The sequence below is a fragment of the Ctenopharyngodon idella genome, chromosome 5 (genome assembly GCF_019924925.1).
Source record: "Ctenopharyngodon idella isolate HZGC_01 chromosome 5, HZGC01, whole genome shotgun sequence".
Taxonomy (NCBI): Eukaryota; Metazoa; Chordata; class Actinopteri; order Cypriniformes; family Xenocyprididae; genus Ctenopharyngodon; species Ctenopharyngodon idella.
Window position 1 is genome coordinate 16,427,759 of NC_067224.1, and position 19,628 is coordinate 16,447,386.

The 19,628-nt window shown below is 49.8% G+C and overlaps 1 pseudogene; it reads left to right on the top strand.

The window, feature by feature from the left end:
- Nucleotides 1-402: 402 nt before the first annotated feature.
- The window catches only part of LOC127513580 (arrestin domain-containing protein 3-like), a 28,906-nt pseudogene continuing 9,680 nt past the window's right edge, over nt 403-19,628 (top strand).

Genomic DNA, 19,628 nt, shown 5'->3' on the forward strand with positions numbered 1-19,628 from the left:
AAATGTAATTATTGTTGTTATTGATATTATTAATGTTATTAATAATAATAATATAAACATCATTGTGTATATATTGACATCATTAGCAACTATGTTAACAGTACAGTAGCTGGATTTTTTATTTTGAAAAAAAAAAAAAAAAAAAATGATGTTGTTGCTATACTCCAGACTAACTACACAGACTAAACCGGCCCTGCATCCTAATGTGCCTACTATTCACCATATCTGTCCTAAATAGCATTGAATATTACTAATGTCACATACTATTTAGGATGAATAGTATGCACACTGAGACACAGGCCAGACTGCACTGAACATAACAGTCAGATATAGTTATGCAATCTCATTGCTAATCAGGCAGTTTTAGGATGTGTCACACCCTCAACCCTTATGTCAAAAGAATGTCAGTCCCGCTTCTCCTACGAGAACAAGAAGAGCCCACTTGCTGTGTAGCTATAGTGTACATACATGCATACATAAAATGTCAAAATCCATCAAAGAGCTTAATATCCATTACGAACCCATTAACGAAAGCAATATTTTTACTAGTGGGGACATTGTGGAGGGGCGAGTTGTTTTGGAAGTGACCAAAGAAATAAAGGTGGATAGTTTTTTTGTGAAGCTAAAAGGAGATGCGAACGTGAGCTGGACTGAAGGATCAAGCAATGATGAAAAAACCTACAAAGACCATGAGAGATACTTCAAACTAAAGCAATACTTCATTCATGAGAGCTGGAAAAAAGGTAAGTTGCACAAAATATTAAATGATTATAAGTCGTAGTAGTAGTTTACTATTAAATTATTAAATAATTAAATAATACACACATGTACTACTACAGGACATATGCAAAATAAATGCTCATATAGTGACCTTACAAATCAAAGTCATGTTGTGTGTGTGTGTCTGTCTTTGTTTTTCTATCCCGGTGGGGACAATCTGAATACATACTGACTCATGGGGACTCGTGTCATCGTGGGAACCTAAGTTAAGGTCCCCATGAGTAAACAAGCTTATAAATTATACAGAATGAGTTTTTTTATTTATTTATTTATCTTTTTTATTATGCATAAAGTTTTCTGTGATTTAGTTTAGGGGTATGTTTAGGGGTAGGGTTAGTGTAAGGCAATATAATATACTGTAATATACATATAATGTAATATACATATAACATACAGTTTGTACAGTTTAAAAAACGTTATGTCTGTGGAGAGTCCCCAGAAAGACTAACCAAACGTGTGTTTGTGTGTAAGATTGGAAAATACTAACTGACTACTTGTATTTCTTACTGTGATGTCTACAGGACAAAGTGAAAAGAATACCACTCTTGTAAGTGGAGAGACTTGTAAGTGACGGGTTTTCATTTATACATTGTACTAATAAATAAATTACATAAAACTAAATTACATAAAATCTTGCATGAAACCTGAAAAGATTGTTTGCTGACAGTAGACTATTTATGCTTGTTGAAAAGGAAACACAACCCTCTTTTAACCCATACAAACAATTATGTTTCTCAGATGGACCAGTGATTAGACCAGGAAGTCATGTTTTTCCATTCAGATTTCAGCTGCCCCAACAGTAAGTGATAAAATACAATCTTGGTACTTCAATGGTAGTTGTTCTTTATTGTGTATGTTATTATACAGTGTCAATGGCTAATATACATACATATACAGTATATACTTTTTGCTAATGCATACATGAGCAATATCACAACAGTAACAGTGCTATATGGCTGTATCAGCACGGCTATGATTCGGCAGTGCGGCCTTGTGCCGTATAGGTAATCACAGCGTGCTGATATATAGCCATATAACATGGCTACGAGTGTGATATTGCATTTATACAACAGTTTGACGGCACAAGTGTATAAATAAATAAAACAACAACAACGGAGTGTCTTTAAAAACTACAGAACTACTTCCTTCCGCCAAATTGACAGTTTAACAGTTGAGTGAAACCAAGCCTCCGAAACTAATTCTAAAACGTCACTTTAGAACTAGTAATGAAGGAACGTTTAGTCGGTTTATTGAAGCTTATTGTATTTGTAGATTATTGTGGTACTATGAGAGAGATCGACTAAAAGAGTTTATACTACAGGGCTGTTGAATGCTCAAATCTGATTGGTTGACGAACGTTCTAAAGTGTGCAATTATTTTCAGAGAAAACACACGGCTAACGTAGTTCCAGGCAGGTCTTGACCGCATTACAGTTCCATATCACTTCATCAAATGATTTCAGTTATTTCAAAAGGTCCTTACCAGCAAAAGAAACAAACCCCACAATGACACTGACCAAGCAAATAAATATAGTAAACAATAGGATAAAAATGGCAAATTATTGTCACAAAATACGTTTTATTATGTCCTGAAAGGTCATACTCTCTCCCGCTCTCTCACTCAAACGCACACACAATACACTACGGACACACACTCGCACAGAAACGTGTTGTCAGTGCTGCTCTGACGAATTAATCAGTAAAATAGATTAGCAACTTAAAAGCTGCATGACATTTCTCACCAGCGAGGTAATAGCGGTGGTAGATAACCTTCTTGAGGTTAGATAAACTTACAGTTTCGCTAGTAGAGACTGTGCTGTCGAACACTGTTGAGTGACGCACAGACGATCAGGCTAATTCACATATGCTTATTCTCTTTCTCTCTCTCTCATAACTGCGTTAATATCTGTATTAGTTTGCTATCAATGGCTGAAGTCTCCGTTATTAGCTCTAAAATGTGTTTTGGAATTAGCAACGGAGGCTTGGGATGAGATGCGTAAGAAATTAGTCCCACATACAAGAGTGTTTTAAGGACAAAATCCTGATATAAATAATTATTTGATCCCCTGTTGATTTTGTAAGTTTGCCCACTTACAAAGAAACGAAAGGTCTATAATTTTTATGGTAGTTTTATTTTAACAGATAGAGACAGAATATCAACCAAAAAATCCAGAAAAAACACATTATATAAAGGTTATAAATTGATTTTCATTTCAGTGAGAGAAATAAGTATTTGATCCCCAATCAAAACATGACTTCGTACTTGGTGGAGAAACCCATTTTGGCAAGCAGGTTTGCACAAATCTCAGGAGGGATTTTGGTCCTCTCTAAATCCTTAAGGTTTCTTGGCTGTCACTTGGCAACTCGAATTTTCAGCTCCCTCCACTGATTTTCTATAGAATTAAGGTCTGGAGACTGGCTCGACCACTCCATGACCTTAATGTGCTTCTTCTTGAGCCACTCCTTTGTTGCCTTGGCGGAATGTTTTTGGTCATTGTCATGCTGGAAGACCCATTCATGACCCATCTTCAGTGTTCTGGCTGAGGGAAGGAGGTTCTCGTTCATGATTTTACGGTACATGCCCCGTCCATTGGCCCTTCAGTGTGGTGAAGTCGTCCTGTACCTTTAGCAGAGAAACAGCCTCAAAGCATAATGTTTTCACCTCCATGCTTGACTGTAGGGATAGTGTTCTTGGAGTCACAGTCAGCATTTCTCTCCCTCCAAACACGGCGAGTTGAGTTGATGCCAAAGAGCTCAATTTTGGTCTCATCTGACCACAGCACTTTCTCCCAAGCCTTCTCTGAATCATTTAGATGTTCACTGGCAAACTTCAGATGGCCTATACATGTGCCTTCTTGAGCAGGGGGACCTTGAGGGCACTGCAGGATTTCAATCCATTGCGGCGTAGTGTTACCAATGGTTTGCTTGGTGACTGTTAATAAGCTCCCCCCGTGTAGTTCTGGGCTGATCCCTTACCTTTCTCATGATCATCCTTACCCCATGAGGCGAGATCTTGCATGGAGCTCCAGACCAAGGGTGATTGATGGTTATATTGCATGTCTTCCATTTCCGAATAATCACACAAACAGTTGTGTCCTTCTCACCAAGCTTCTTGCTCATGGTCTTGTAGCCCATTCCAGCCTTGTGCAGGTCTACAATCTTGTCCCTGACGTCCTTCAACAGCTCTTTGGTCTTGCCCATGGTGGTGGAGAGGTTGGAATGGAAGATACAGATTCTGTGGATGGGTCTTTTATACAAATAACAAGCTGACATCAGGAGTTCTTTCTTAAAGTGACAGGACTAATCTGTGTTCCACATGGGCGCATAACCAATCTGTCGGAGGCAGAATTCTTGCTGGTTGGTAGGGGATCAAACACTTATTTCACTTGATCTAATGCTAATCAAAATATAACCTTTATATAATGTGTTTTTTTCTGGATTTTTTGGTAGATATTTTGTCTCTATCAGTTAAAATAAACCTACCATAAAAATTATAGACACTTTGCTTCTTTGTAACTTACAACATCAGCAGGGGATCAAATAATTATTTTCTTATTTTCTGTATTACCTGCATCTGATATGGCATTCATTCTTCAGGTCGATGTCCATAATATTATATCCATTATAAAAAAAATCTGTTTGAATGTCCGCTGAGGAAAGTGATATCTTTTAAAAATTAAGAGGATTTCTCACAGTGCTAAAACAACTTCCTTGTTCTGACCCGTTCAAGAGTCTTTGCCCCCATCTAATAGCATAATAATGTAATTTTCACTGATACTATTGATGGACCCTTTTTCAATACCAAATATGGCATATTATTTATATAAAATAATATTTATTGAACAATATTTAAATTAACAACAATAGCCATTATAAAAGACATAAACACAAGCAAACGATAAACACAATCAAATAAATAAAAAATACAAGCAACAGTTCAGTCAAACATACAAAAGTAGTGCTCTAGTACAGGAATGAAGTTAAATATAGCTTAAATATATAGTTATGAAACTTACTTTACCCCTTAACCCAAATCATTTTGCTGTGGAATAGTGTTGTCACGGTACCAAAATTCCAGTAGTCGATACTGTAATGATGGGTCGAATGCGTGAGGATCCATTTGCAGCTTTATTACGATAAACACCAAAGCAGACAGGGGCAAAGGCAGAGACACAAACAGGGACAGGCAATGGTCGAGGCAGGCGGCAGACAAGCAGAGTAAAGTCACAGGCAATGGTCAGGGCAGGCGGCAAACAAACACAGTCCAAATAACAGGCAAGGATCAGGGCAGGCGGCAAACAAACACAGTCCAATAAACAGTCCAATGGCAACAGAAATACAATCCACAAGAAAACGCTCAGAAGTGATCACCGGGGCAAATCAAGACTTCGCAAAGGGTGTGTGTGTGTGTGTGTCTTAAATAGTCCAGGTAATGATCTGCAGGTGTGTGTGGCAATTGGTGATTGGTGCATGTGATTGGAAGGGAGGATTATGGGAAGTGGAGTCCAGGAACTGACAGGAACAGACAGTGATCGTGACATAACGCCCCCCTTCCGGAAGGCGCGTCCTCGCAGCGTAAATGGCACAGATGGGGGGGGGGGGGGGGGGGGGGGGGGTACATTGGAGACCTGTTGGCAGACGGGAACGGGGTCTCCAATGCAGGTCCAGGAACTCGGGCAGCCACGGGGGGTCAGGTGCCACGGGCAGCCACGGCGGGTCAGGTGCCACGGGCAGCCACGGCGGGTCAGGTGCCACGGGCAGCCACGGCGGGTCAGGTGCCTTGGGCAACCACGGCGGGTCAGGTGGCTTGGGCAACCACGGCGGGTCAGGTGGCTTGGGCACCCACGGCAGGTCAGGTGGCTTAGGCGGCCACGGTAGGTCAGGTAGCTTGGGCGCCCACGGCAGGTCAGGGTCCGTAGCCGGCCACAGCAGTTCACAGGCGGTTGAAGACCGTGGGCGTGTAAGGTCCCCACCCGCAAGCTCAAGCAATTCAGAGGCCGCTGATGATCGCGGCCGTGCAGGGTCCCCACCCACAAGCTCCCCACCCTCAGGTATATGGCCCCCCCCAAAAAAGTTCTTGGGGAATTCAACGGAGGCCGTGGCGGTTTCGTGGGTAAGGAGCTCGGGTGGCGCCGGCAGGGCGAGGAGCTCGGGTGGCGCCGGCAGGGCGAGGAGCTCGGCGACGGCCTCCGTGGCCGTATCAGGAAGAGCGGGCTGCTCTGGGACGGCAGCGGACTGCTCTGGGATGGCCTCCGGGCTTACAACGGGCTCTGGGACGGCCTCCGGGCCTACAGAGGGCTCTGGGAAGGCCTCCGGGCCTTGAGGGATGGAGGAAGCCTTCTTCCTCCTCCTCCTCCGTTTACATGGTTGAGGCGGTGGCTCTATGCCTACCTCCTCTGAGGGCGCTGCAGCGGGCTCACGGGTTGGAGCGGACTCGCGGACTGGAGCTGGTTCTGGAGTGGACTCACTGGCTGGAACGACCCCTATGTTCCCAGACACTGGCGGGGCGGCCATCTTGCCCGTGGGCACTGGCAAAGCGGCCATCTTGTCCATAGCATCCAGAGAGTGCGTGGCAACCGGCGAGCTTGAGTGCGTGGCAACCGGCGAGCTTGAGTGTGAAGCGGCAACCGGCGAGCTTGAGTGTGAAGCGGCAACCGGCGAGCTTGAGTGTGAAGCGGCAACCGGCGAGCTTGAGTGTGAAGCGGCCGGCGGAGGCTTAGGAATGCCAGCCGCTCGTACTGAAGTCAGCGCTGGATCAGCCACACTGGAACGCAACCCACTCCGCTCCCAAACAGATCCAGAGACGTGATGTAATTCTAGAGGATCAACGGAGACTTGACTTGGCTCTGGAAGATCAGCGGAGACATGATGTGATGATGTTGTGGCCGCCATTTTGTGCAGGCTCTCTTTAGAGGCAGCCATTACATGGGGGGACGAGGTGTCGCGTTCCTCCGCGACACCCACAGTAAAAAGTGAACCAACAGTAAGCAGGGCAAAGTCCAGAAATTCCACGAACGACCCTCGGGGACCATTAATAAGTAAGTAGTCCTTCAATGGTTCGTTTAATCCATAGCCAAAGAAGTCAATGAGGGCACAGTCAGGCAGGTCAGAGAAATAGGCAATGTCTAAAAACTTCTGAATGTGGTCCTCGAGTGTACAATTACCTTGCCGAAGGCGGACGAGACGTATTGCTGGGTCCATGCTAAGGCTGGAAGCGCTCGTAGAAGCTGCTGGATCGTTTGATGGCGAAGTCTTCTGTAATGATGGGTCGAATGCGTGAGGATCCATTTGCAGCTTTATTACGATAAACACCAAAGCAGACAGGGGCAAAGGCAGAGACACAAACAGGGACAGGCAATGGTCGAGGCAGGCGGCAGACAAGCAGAGTAAAGTCACAGGCAATGGTCAGGGCAGGCGGCAAACAAACACAGTCCAAATAACAGGCAAGGATCAGGGCAGGCGGCAAACAAACACAGTCCAATAAACAGTCCAATGGCAACAGAAATACAATCCACAAGAAAACGCTCAGAAGTGATCACCGGGGCAAATCAAGACTTCGCAAAGGATGTGTGTGTGTGTGTGTCTTAAATAGTCCAGGTAATGATCTGCAGGTGTGTGTGGCAATTGGTGATTGGTGCATGTGATTGGAAGGGAGGATTATGGGAAGTGGAGTCCAGGAACTGACAGGAACAGACAGTGATCGTGACAGGTACCAATACCAGTAAAATTTTACAGTTCTCAGTACCAATTTCGGTACCACAGGAAAACGTTGTGGGTTACGTCTGTAACCCTGGTTCCCTGAATAGGGAACAACGCGCTGCGTCGAGACGTGGTGGGAACGCCTCTGCGTGATTGCGTCGTGAAGCACATGTGTAAACTGTCCAATAGCGTGATGGAACATCATAGGCGGGTGACATCACAGACCAGGAAACAATAAAGCATACCTAGAACAAAGAACACTAGCTTCTGATTGGATGAAGCAAGGCGCTCTCAGGCATGCCAGGAGTATGGCAGGGCGATGCAGCGTCTCGTTCCCTATTCAGGGAACCAGGGTTACAGACGTAACCAGAGACGTTTCCTTTCATGGGAACTTGAGCTGCGTCGAGACGCGGTGGGAACACCTTACCCACTACGCCATAATCTCAAATGCCTGAGTGTATCAAGGCAAGAGAACAGAAGACCCTGGAGTGGAGCCAAGATCCAGGTTATAGGACCGTGACGACGGTGTGAGGTGAGGACCACCCTGCTGCATTGCAAATGTCCTGCAGGGAGATCCCAGACATCAAAGCTTTAGAAGCAGTGATACTCCTAGTTGAATGACAGAAGGCTGTCCGGAGGACTCATAAGCAAGTGAGATGGCCTCGACCACCCACTTGCTCATTCTCTGCTTAGATGCAGGACACCCTCTCCTGGGTGACCCGAAACAGACGAACAGTTGATCAGTCTTACGGTAGATAAAAGTAGAGGGCAAAAAGCCTGCAGCATAGTAGGACCTGCAATATTAGTAGGAACCTTGGGCACGTAACCCGGTCTTGGGTGAAGAAAGGCTTTAACCATGCCTGGAGCAAATTCCAGACATGATGGAGCAACCGAAAGGGCCTGTAAGTCTCCAATTCTCTTAAGAGACACAATTGGCCAGAAGAAAGATGGTTTTTAGAGTGAGGAACTTTTCAGGAACCTCTTCCAAGGGTTCAAAGGGAGCCAGGGTCAGACCCTCTAGTACAATGGCTAGGTCCCAAGCCAGTGTTCTCATGCGCTGAGCAGGCCTCAGCCTCAACGTGCCACGAAGAAATCGTGTAACCAACGGATTCCTCCCAACAGATGTAACATCAATGGGTAGATGATAAGCAGAAATAGCTGCAACATACACTTTTAGAGTTGAAGGGGATAATCCAGTGGAGAAGTGTTCTTGCAAGAACTCAAGAATAGGACCCACAGTGCAAACAGCTGGGTCTAAATGTTGTTCTTCACACTAAGAAGAAAATAGCCTCCACTTAATGGCGTACAATCTCCTTGTGGAAGGAGCTCTGGATTGGAGAATGGTCTCCACCACCTCAGTGGAGAGACCAAAATCTATGAGCTGAGCCCCCTCAGGGGCCATGCCCACAGCTTCCACAACTCGGGGTGAGGGTGCAATATCGTACCTCCTGCCTGTGACAGGAGGTTTTGTCTGACTGGAATCTCCATAGGGGGACCGTCTAGAAGGGACACCAGATCTGAGAACCATATTCTGGTCGGCCAGAATGGGGCTATCAGCAACAGCCGAACCCAATCCCAGCGAACCCTCTCCAGAACTCCTGGGAGCAGAGCAATTGGGGGAAATGCGTACAGACACCGCCTCGGCCACGTCTGTACCATAGCATCCAGCCCCAGCAGAGCTGGATGAGTGAGGGAGAACCATAACTGACAGTGAGTCATTTCCCGAGATGCAAACAGGTCTACTTCTGCACGACTGAAATTTTCCCAATGAAGCTCCACCACCTCGGGGTGGAATCTCCTCTCCCCGGGTCTCGGCCAACTGCCTCGACAGGACGTCTGCTCCCTGATTCTGAGACCCAGGAATGTAAGCTGCCCTCAGAGAGAGAAGCTTCCCCTGGGCCCACAGGAGGATCTGATGGGCCAGCTTGCATAGGTGACGTGACCTCAGACCCCCCTGATGGTTGATAAAAGACCTTGATCATGTGAAAAGGATTTCCCCTCGGGGAGAACCCCTTGGTCCTGAGCCACCACTGTAAAGGTCTCATGTACAGTTGGCCAAAAGGTATCACGCTGGACTCTGCTGCCATGAGACCTAACAGTCTCTGAAACTGTTTTACAGTGAGTGACTGGCCTAGTTTTACCGCATTCACAGCTGAGAGAACTGAAGCAATATGGGCAGGTGAAAGCTGAGCCCGCATGTTCTTCGAGTCCCACACCACGCCTAGAAAAGTGGTCGTCTGAGATGGAACGAGCACACTCTTTTTGGCGTTGAGCCTGAACCCCAACCTTCTCATATGGGTGAGAACAACATCTCAATGTTAAACCGCCATGCTCTCTGATTGAGCTAGAATCAACCAATCGTCGATATAATTTAGTACGCGAATGCCCTGGAGTCTCAGAGGAGCCAGCACTGCATCCATGCACTTCGTGAAGGTGCAGGGAGATAAACCTAGGCTGAACGGAAGAACCCGATATTGGTATGCTTCGCCCCTGAAAGCAAACCTCAGGAACTTCCTGCGTTGAGGATGGATAGATACATGGAAGTACGCGTCCTTGAGATCGATCGTCACAAACCAATCCTCGGACTGGATTTGTGACACAATCTGTTTGAGTGTAAGCATCTTGACCTTCAATTTCTGCACTGTGCGATTCAGAACACGCAGATCTAAGATGGGACGCAATCCTCCATCCTTATTGGAACAATGAGGTATTGGCTGTAAAACCCTGACAGCTTGTTGGGTGGGGACACCTGTTCTATAGCCCCTTTTTTTAAGAGAGTCAGAACTTCTTGTTCCATAACCAGAGACTGCTCTGGGTTTACTACAGTAGACAAAACCCCGTTGAACCTGGGTGGCCGGAGCCTGAACTGTATACTGTAACCCCTTTCTATAATATGCAGCACCCATTGAGATATGTTGGGCAGACATTTCCATTCCACCAGAAAATCTACTAAGGGAACCAGTCTCTCGAGACTGGCCTCTGGTGTTGGTTGTGCGATCAGACCAGTGCCCTGAAACGGCGAACCGGCAGGAAGCGACTGAACTGACCGCTCCACGACCCTCCTCGGAGGATCGCCGGAGGGCTCTGTGCCCTGAAGCATGCACGGTGGCAGGGTTGGCAGAACAGCCCCCTGATGGCGCAGAAGAGAAGCGGGCACCGTGTAAAGAGGTGAACTCCGTTTCTTTCCGGAGGGGACCACCCTCAGAGGCCTGACACCACTGGCGTCAGGACTTCTTCGCCGAAGACTTCCTGGAGATAATGACAGTCCTCAGATCTGCCTTTTTCTCCGGAGCCTTCGGCAGCGATCGCCACCCAGACCCAAAACCACCTTGCTTTTGTGGCGGAGCCCGAGTGGCGACGCTGAGCTTTTGTTGAGCTCTGTGAGAGGAGCTGGTACTCGGCTGAAGCTGCTCCCACCCAGCAGCTTCAGAGACGTGAGATCGGCGGGGAAGAATTTTCTGGAACACCGCCACTTGCTTCTTCACCTCCTGAAACCTGTCGACAACAGTTGTGACAGCGTCACTGAACAGGCCAGAAGGAAAAAAAGCGGGTCATTTAAAAGGAAGCTCTTATATTTCTCCTTAATCCCAGAAAGACTGAGCCATAAGTGCCTCTTAGTGGCCCTGAGAGACAGATCTGTGGCTCGACGCAGTTCTCGAAGTGCGTCAGCAGTTACTTCCCCACCCTCATCAATCTCTTTAAGCAGGTCAGCCTGGTATGCTTGCATGATAGCCATGTTGTGCAAACCTGCCGCTGCTTGACCTGATGCAGAGTACGCTTTGCCCACCAACGCTAAAGTCTTTAGAGGCTTGGTGGGCAATGTCGGGGATTTAAGCGACAATGCAGCCTCAGGGGAGAGATAGCTCGCGAGCGTCTCTTCAACCCTGGGCATTGCCGCATAGCCATAGTGTTTCAGCCCCAGGATGTTAGTATATTTGGAAGCATGAGGGCTGAAAACATGATACGAAGCTGGTTTATTCCACGACCTCGACACCTCAGTGTGGAGGTCAGGAAATAATGGCAATCCCCGACGTGGAGGCTGTGATCTGGATGGTAGAAAACTTTCATCCAGCAAACCCTTAGATTTCTCCTCCTGTTTCTCGGCTGGCCAGTCGATATTCAATTTGGCAACCTCCATAAGCTCCTCATATGCAGGTGTGTGAGGTGGCAAGTCCTTAGGATCGATACTCACAATATCCACCTCCTCAGAGCTAGACATGTGAAGTACTGGTGCCTCACCCCGGGGGGAAGAAACCGCAGAGCGTGCTTCCACCTGGGAAAAGGCACTGGACCTGGCAGGTGAGGGCAGAGAAAGGGCGGCGCCCGTCTCTAGCCCCTCTGCCAGATCCATCTGCGAACCCCATGATCTGAGCCACTGCTTTGCCTCAGCAGAAGCAGGACCCGAACCACAAGGAACGTGAGCCGAGGCGCCCTGCTTGAAGAGTGCCCGGCGGGAGCAGAGAGTTCTAACATTAAACTTGTCGCAATGCTCACAAGCAGCCCCCTCATGATCCGCTCCCAAACAAACAATGCAGAGCTCGTGTGTATCCCCACCCGTGATGTAACGAGGGCAGGGAGAAACACACGGTCTGAACTGTTGTTTGCTTGCCATGATCATATATATATATATATATATATTGTATGGACAGACAACAATAAATATGACGGAGACAGATACACAGAGCGTTTTTTGTTCTGGGTATGCTTTATAGTTTCCTGGTCTGTGACGTCACCCGCCTATGACGTTCCGTCACGCTATTGGACAGTTTACACATGTGTTTCACCACGCAATCATGCAGAGGCATTCCCACTGCATCTCGACGCAGCTCGAGTTCCCATGAAAGGGAACCTGTTGGAACTGTTTTACTATTTTATTTAACTAGCCTATTTTTAAAAACATATTAAATATGATGGTAATCATACATATAAATATTTGGAGCATGTGTGTGTATGTTTGTGTGTGTATATATACCTCAATGAAATAAATTTTGAAATATAAAAAAATAAATAAACAAATGCTCAAACATCCATTTTGAAACAGACGTGCGTGTTTATTTTAGCTATTCCTTCAGTGAAACGACACTACAGCCTGTAAAACTATGAAATAAATATCAGTAAATAATGGTAACCTAAAAAATAAGAAAGTTAAATATTATTCTAAAATACATTCTTTTTTTATTTCCACACAAAGATGCATCATATAGCCTGCCGCTCTGTGCTTTGAGAGGGATGTGGGACACGTGCAGGAAAGAGACCATATCTCTTTAATAATATCTTTATGTTATCTCCCAATGTTACAAGCAACTGACACTTGTTGTAAAAGGTCTGAAGAGCTAGTTTTATCTTCAGACATTCAGGCTATGTTTGATTTTGCGCTGCTAGAGAAAGCAAAACTAAAAATCACCAGAAACGCGCTATACAAATAAACTTGACGCACCTTATCAAGTTTAATAACAAGCACAAACTGTGTTAAATAGAAAATGACGTGCAAGCAAAAAGGTTCCCTTTCGATACTTCACTCGTACTGCGTATGGGGAAGGTCTCCTTTTTCCCCGTTACTGAAGCCTTTTTCAATAACGCAGTGTAACTGCATCGTCATTGGTTCACTCATGGAAAGTTGTTGAACCAATGACGGCGCAGCATAGCTGCGCGGCCTATGGCGACAAAGCGCGCGAAGAAGCCCGCCAAAAAAGGCGGGGCTTACGGCTATATAAGCAGGCATTTCGCCATAGGATTTCAGTTCTCTCTCCTTCAGCGACGACGACGCATTCTTTGCTGATCTCCGAGCTGAAGCTCTCGCCGCCGTCGAACAGGCTCTCGCAGCAGACTGAGCTGAGCTCGCCGGACGAAGACAGCGCCGGCGCCCTCGCAGACTGCCGCCTCGAGCGCCGCTCTCGAGCCGCCCGCTTCCCGCTTCCGGCCGCCTCTCAGCGCGTCTCCTGCCGCTATCCGGCGCGACTATTAGAGCTTTTTCCCGCGGTTTTTCGCCGCTCTAAAAGAGCTTTTTCTCGCAGCTCTTGCCGCTCTAAAAGAGCTTTCAGCGGCCCTCGCCGCTCTAAAAGAGCCCCTCAAACGCCGTTTTCACGGCGGCGGCGTTGCTGCAAATGCCGCGCCACTCTTGTGGCACATGCAGAGTCCCTCTGCATGACGATGACGGGCACGGTGAGTGCGTCGGCTGCCTGGGCAAGTCCCACGCAGAGGCTGCGCTCACTGGGACCTCATGCTCTCACTGCGAGAGCATGAGTCTAGCCTCTCTGCGCTCGCGGATTGCTTTCTTCTCTGAAAGTGGTCCCGCCGCTCGCGCCCTCCCGTTTTCTTCCTCCCGCGAGCCGGCTAGGAAGAGACAGCGGGGTAGAGTGGATCAGCGCCCGGAGTTGTGCGAGCTCACGCCGGCTCAGCCCCCGCGTGCCTCGCCCTCTCCCACTAGAGAGCAATCCCCCGTCTTGTTCTCACGCCCTGAGCTGCGTCCCTCTGCAGATGCGAGCGACCTCGTCTCATTTGGCGGATCGGATGAAGAGCCGCTCGACGACTCCATGTCTCTCGCGGCCTCTGAAACAGAGGGATGGGCCGGTGACTCGGAGGACCCCGCCCACCTACCCTCGCTGGAGCCCATTGACTGCAAGCCGGGCATGGACGCCGAGCTTTTCCGCGTCCTCTCAAAGGCAGTGGAGGAACTGGACCTCGAATGGGCCCCGCCAGAAGAGCCATCGCGGAGCAGGCTTGATGAGTGGTTCCTGCCGGGCCGTCGCCAGGCCCCTCGCCAACGCTCCGCCCCGTTTTTCCCAGAGGTGCACGACGAGCTGACGAAGTCGTGGCGCGCTCCCTATTCTGCCCGCCTACGCACTACGCACCATTCAGCTCTCACCACTGTGGACGGCTCTGAAGAGAAGGGCTATGAGCACCTACCGCCCCTGGATGAAGCAGTGGCAGCTCACCTCTGTCCCCCCGCGGCTGTGGGTTGGAAGACGAAGAGGGCCCTTCCATCCAAGCCCTGCAGGACCATCTCTGCCCTGGCTGGCAGAGCCTATGCGTCCGCAGGCCAGGCTGCCTTAGCGCTGCACACCATGGCGATCTTCCAGGTGTTCCAAGCGAAGCTCCTCCGCTCTCTGGACGAGTCCGGCATTGATGCACCTGCCTTTCGTGATCTCCGCAGCGCCACTGACTTAGCCCTGCGTGCCACAAAGGCCACAGCCCAGGCCATTGGACGATCCATGGCCAGCCTGGTCGTGCTCGAGCGCCATTTGTGGCTCAACCTGACCGAGATAAAGGACCTGGACAAGACGGCCTTCTTGGACGCCCCGGTCTCTCCCTCCGGTCTCTTTGGGCCAGCGGTAGAGGGCTTCACGGAACGCTTCACCGCAGCACAGAAGTCGTCCCAAGCAATGCGACACTTCCTGCCCAAGCGCTCCAGCTCTGCTTCTGCTTCCAGCCGCCCCAGGCCTGCGCCGGCTCAGCAGAGCAAGACTGCCCCCTCCACCTCTCAGGCAGCACCTCCCAAGGAACAGCGCCAGCGCTCACGCCCCGCAAAGCGCTCCTCCTTCCCGAGACGTCAGGGACCCCGGCCTAAGATTTCGCTGGACCCGATGCCTCCTAAGTCTTCCTGATCTGCCAGGAAGGAAGACCACCCCAAAAGCTCCTTCGTTCAGTCTCCCCTCCGCCCCGTTTAGTTCCGGGCGTGGGAGATATGTTCAGTGTTGCGCTAACTGGGCCCAAAAATGTTGCGCCCATGCAAAACGCCGTTCTCATGGCGAACACTATAAATTTTTTACCTCCTCAAAAAATGAGCAAACTTCCTCTTCCACTCTTTCCGGTGTACGGGCCCCCGACCAGCGGTCCGTCATCCGATGCCATACAACCCCTTGTCACGCGGGCCGAGGCCTGGCAAGCCATTCCCGGGGTGTCAAGTTGGGTCCTGGGAACCATAAGTCGGGGCTACTCGCTTCAGTTCGCCCGAAGGCCCCCGCGCTTCAACGGGGTGTTTCAGACTTCAGTAAACACGGATGACGCTCATGTCCTCCGAGCCGAAGTCATGACTCTACTGAAGAAAGGAGCTATAGAAATAGTCTCCCCCTCAGAGAGCGTATCGGGGTTCTACAGTCATTATTTCCTGGTTCCCAAGAAAGATGGCGGTCTCAGACCCATCTTAGATCTCAGAGTCTTGAACCTCTCCCTCATGAGACGGAAGTTCAAGATGTTAACGCTGAAACAGATCCTCGCGCAGATTTGCCCCGGGGACTGGTTCTGCTCGCTGGACCTGAAAGATGCTTACTTTCACATCCAGATAGCCCCTCGTCACAGACGATTCTTGAGATTCGCATTCGAGGGAGTGGCTTACCAATATACAGTCCTTCCCTTCGGGCTGTCCCTAGCTCCTCGCACTTTTACCAAGTGCATGAACGCGGCGCTTTCCCCACTGAGACAGATGGGAATCCGTGTTCTGAATTATCTCGACGACTGGCTCATTCTGGCCCAGTCGAGAGCCGAGCTAGAACTCCACAGATCCGTGCTCCTCAGCCACTTGGAGTGTCTAGGACTCAGGGTCAATTTTGCCAAGAGCTCGCTGCTTCCCAGCCAACACATCACGTTCCTGGGTGCAGTTTTCGACTCAGTCCGTATGACGGCGGTAGTCTCGCCAGAGCGCGCCCTGGCCATTCAGCAGCTCGCGGCTTCAATCAGAAACAGAGCCTACCTCCCTCTGAAGTTCTTCCAGAGGATGCTAGGGCTGATGGCTTCCGCCTTCCCGGTTCTGCAGCTCGGCCTTCTCCGGATGCGGCCTCTGCAATACTGGTTGAAGTTTCGGGTCCCTCCTCACGTCTGGCGGCACGGCCGCCTGCGTCTCAGGGTCAATCAGGCCTGTTTGACAGCTCTGAAACCCTGGACGAACCCTGTATGGTTCAGTCTTGTAGTACCCCTACAGGCGGTGTCCAGAAGGACAGTGCTCTCGACAGATGCGTCCAACATGGGTTGGGGCGCTCTTTGCGAGGGCAGACCGGCCTTCGGCTCGTGGTCTCGCGAAGAAAGCCATCTGCATATCAACTGCCTCGAGATGTTGGCAGTGTTCCGAGCCCTTCAGGCGTTTCAGGCATACCTGACGGGACGCCACGTCCTAGTCCAGTCGGACAGCATGACAGTGGTGTCATATATAAATCACCAGGGCGGCCTTTCGTCCAGCCGCTTATGCGCACTGGCGAAACGTCTTCTGGAGTGGGCATTTCCGAGGTTACAGTCGCTCAAAGCGACTCACATACCCGGGAGAACAAACTTGGGAGCAGATATGCTATCTCGGAGCAACGTCCCCTCAGACGAGTGGATGCTCCACCCGCAGACGGTTCTCACGATCTGGGAGTTCTTCGGGAGGGCAGAGATAGACCTCTTCGCCTCAGAACACAACTCTCACTGCCCAATTTATTTCTCGAAGGAGGAAGATGCTCTGGCCCACGACTGGCCCTGCACCCTCCTTTACGCTTTTCCCCCGATCGCTCTGATCCCTCAGGTTATCAGACGAGTCAGGGAAGACAAGCACAGAGCCCTCCTAGTGACCCCGCTCTGGAGGAGCCAAATCTGGTCCTCAGAACTGTTCAGGCTTTCCACGGAAGCCCCGTGGCCGATCCCCCTGAGACAGGACCTCCTGTCTCAGGCGAACAGGACGATCTGGCATCCCCAGCCAGAACTCTGGGCTCTGCACCTCTGGTCCCTCGATGGGAGCCTCCAAACCTCCCAGGGGACGTGCTAGATACCATCTCTCAGGCGAGAGCCCCGTCCACGAGACGCCTCTACGCCCAGAAATGGTCGGTCTTTGTTGACTGGTGCTCTGCACGCAGCATAGACCCTGTGGAGTGTGGCATATCACCGATACTGTCATTCCTCCAGGAGCGTTTAGATATGGGTCGCACCCCTTCAAAGCTCAAGGTTTACGTAGCAGCCATCGCAGCGTTTCACGCTCCTATCGCTGGCCAGTCAGTGGGACGAAACAGCCTTGTGGCGAGTTTCTTGAGAGGTTCTAGGCGATTGAATCCACCTCGTCCTCTCACTGTTCCCACCTGGGACCTCTCTTTGGTCCTCAGAGCTCTCAAAGGGCCCCCCTTTGAGCCACTGTGTTCAGCTGACCTCAGGCCCCTGACACTCAAAACCGCTCTGCTGCTTGCACTAGCATCGGTCAAACGAGTCGGCGACTTGCAGGCCCTCTCTGTGAGCCCTGCATGCCTTGAGTTCGGGCCCAACGACTCCAAAGTCGTTCTGAAACCTAGGCATGGCTACGTTCCGAAGGTGCTCTCGACTCCATTCAGAGCACAGGTCATTTCCCTCTCAGCGCTTCCTCCGTCGTCGGACGAGCGAGAGCTGGAATTACTCTGCCCTGTCAGGGCATTGAGGACCTATGTTGAGCGATCACAGCCTTTCCGGCAATCCGATCAGCTCTTTATCTGCTTTGGCGGGCGCACCAAAGGGTCTTCGGTCTCAAAGCAACGTCTTTCGCGTTGGATAGTCGACGCTATTGCTCTTTGCTACTCCTCTATGGGCCTCAACTGCCCCATAGGAGTTAGAGCCCACTCCACTAGAGGAATGGCTTCCTCTTGGGCATGGTCCAGTGGAGTTCCTATTAAAGACATCTGTGAGGCGGCCGGCTGGTCCTCACCGTCCACTTTTGTCAGATTTTATAACTTGGATATCCCGACCTTACAAGCTCGGGTCCTCTCGGTATGATACGGCGGCCTCTATCGAGCTCCGCCTCATGCCACCCCGGGAGTTAGCTCCCCTCTTGCAAGTGTAACACATGGGTTCGACGGCTCCGGCCCTCTCACTTGTCCACTGGTTCCCTCACGGTGTCCAAGACAAGTTCAGTCGTTCCCTGCCGTGGCACGGCGCGGTTGAATTCGTTCCCCATACGCAGTACGAGTGAAGTATCGAAAGGGAACGTACTCGGTTACTAACGTAACCTCGGTTCCCTGAGATACGGAACGAGTACTGCGTTACATGCCGTGCCACGAGGCTGCGGCCTCAGTGTCGTCGCTTCAGTCGTATGACCTGAAATCCTATGGCGAAATGCCTGCTTATATAGCCGTAAGCCCCGCCTTTTTTGGCGGCTTCTTCGCGCGCTTTGTCGCCATAGGCCGCGCAGCTATGCCGCGCCGTCATTGGTTCAACAACTTTCCATGAGTGAACCAATGACGATGCAGTTACACTGCGTTATTGAAAAAGGCTTCAGTAACGGGGAAAAAGGAGACCTTCCCCATACGCAGTACTCGTTCCGTATCTCAGGGAACCGAGGTTACGTTAGTAACCGAGTACGTTTCTGTCCTACAGTGTTTTTTCTACTTTACCACAGTAAAGAATGCGAATATAACAGGCCTAATTAAAAACGAACGAAAGGAAGAAACGTTTATGATCACCTGCGTGAGTGAAGATTTGGGAAAAGAAACAGATTCCATGTTCAGTGGAATAACTAATGGAATATTGTTAAATTCTCTGATAATCGGGTGACCAGATCGCGATTCGAAAGAATACAAAGCCGACCCTAAATTTTTGGACTCATGTACCTCTCTCGGCATGAACCAAAATGTTTCCATGGCTGCAATGTCACATTCAATTGCTAACCTATTAGCCTTTCCCTTTCGAGGGAACTCGCGCTGCGTCCGATAGGATCGCTTTGGGAACGCCCTCAGCGTGATAGCGTCTGATGCACGTCTGTCAACTAGTCCAATGGCGAGAGTGAACGTCACGGGCGGATGACGTCACGACCAGGAATGGATAAATACACATCCGGCGAGACCGGCTTCAGCTTTTTTGCCTCAGCTAAGCGCTCTATGTGAAACTGTCTTTGTCTATTTATTGTTGTCTGTCCCGATATAGTGCAGCTCAATATATACAGTTATGGCGAACACACAGGCATTTAAACCGTGTACTCCTCCCTGCCCTCGTTTCCTGACGGGTGGGGATACACACGATTTGTGCGTGATGTGTTTGGGAGCGGAGCATGCTCTTTCAGCCTTCGAGGGGGCTGAATGCGAGCATTGTGAAAAGCTTCCTTTAAGGACGCTCCGCTCCCGCCTCGCACTTTTCGAGGAAAGTGCGCAGGCAAGCGTTCCCCACGGCTCTGGGCCCGCGTCTGCCGAGGCGGCGCGGAGAAAGATGTCGTGGGGTTCGCAGATGGAT